Consider the following 1414-nt stretch of genomic DNA (forward strand, 5'->3'; position numbering starts at 1 on the left):
AAATACATGATCTTTTGGAGGCTGCAAGGGAAGAAACAATTACTGGAAGCCAAAGGAAATGGCAGTTGCTGTAAGAGATGGTTACTTATTAGGAGCTGTAAAATGTAGTGGAGGAACAGGGCTCACCAGTGTCCTGGCTGGAAGAAAGCTGGGGAACAAATGTCCTGACCTTAATCTTTTACCCCTAGATCTGCTGTCAGTACTCCCACCAACCAAACTGACCAAAATTAATCTGGAGGAGCAAACGAGAATGGCTGAGGGGGTTCACAATGATCCAGCCTCCATAAATTCCTAGCAAATCAGAGAAGAAGGAAGCATGTATTAGGAACAAATAGTAAATATCTAACATAGGGCCATTCTTAAATTCTTGGTAAACATTTTCTGCTCTATTTCTCATTTTTCTTCTCCTAGTATCTTGTTGTTCTACATTAATTCCTTTTTATTATCACATTGAATGAGTTTGAGTAGAGGATGGAGATGCGGCCATGTTTCAACCTGAACCATAGGAAATTGCTATCTTTATAGGTTTAAATTGATGGACACAGTTAATATGATTCAACATACAGAGGCTAATTAGTTTTCACAATCTTTTCCTTCACCTTTTCCTTCAGGTGTACATGATAGACTTACACTTGCAAGTGTGCCTTGGCATTGTACTTCTTGTTGGAACTCTGTTTTCTTTTTAAACCAAATTGGGCCCATTGGCTTCTGCTGCAGCGCTCTCTGCAGTGCTCCAACCCGCAACTGCAAACAAAGGTGCATTTTTGCATCTGGGAGTGTTCCCTTCACTTTTAGGAAGCATTTTTTTTTTTTAAATTTCCCTAGTGCTTTTCACCACTGAATCTCAGAAAGCGTCAACAAAAGTATGTACCCACTGCTGAAACCTCTATCCCAATTTCTTTTATTTACTTTTTCCCATTCTAATGCTGGTAAATTTCAACTGTTTAGCTTTGAGCAGTGGCAGTATCGTAGCCAATGAGGTTTATCCGAGGCGCGATTATTGCTAATTGAAAACTTTTCAACTGTTTTTAAAGTTTTTAGACTTGTTAGTCTGGGGATGACACTTATCTTTTATTCTTCCAAAACTGGAAAATTATTTTTATGCTGCCACATCCATACCACAAATGAATATTTATTATGCACATGTTAAGTGCAATGCCTAAGTATTCGATACAACCAAAGATTCTTTATTAGCGAATCTTATATTCTATACAGATAGGATTGATCAATAAGTAAAGGATTTATTATAGATAGATGGTCTGAATAACAAACTATTCTATCCATCATTTTGCTAGGCTACAAAAATACTATGTAACAAACTACACCTAAACATAAAGTATTAAATGAATAATACTTTATTGTCCTAGAGCTACACTTGGGCTGCAGATTGGCTCACCTGGCTGCACTGATCACG

At 37.4% G+C, this 1414-nt stretch overlaps 1 non-coding gene across 1 annotated transcript; it reads left to right on the top strand.

Annotated features, from left to right (window-relative positions):
- Positions 1–946: 946 nt before the first annotated feature.
- On the top strand, positions 947–1090 carry LOC116635937. The gene has a single exon (XR_004300238.1). It is a non-coding gene; the product is annotated as a U4 spliceosomal RNA (small nuclear RNA).
- Positions 1091–1414: the final 324 nt, after the last annotated feature.

Source organism: Phoca vitulina, unplaced genomic scaffold (assembly GCF_004348235.1).
Source record: "Phoca vitulina isolate PV1807 unplaced genomic scaffold, GSC_HSeal_1.0 scaffold11, whole genome shotgun sequence".
In the NCBI taxonomy this organism is placed as follows: domain Eukaryota; kingdom Metazoa; phylum Chordata; class Mammalia; order Carnivora; family Phocidae; genus Phoca; species Phoca vitulina.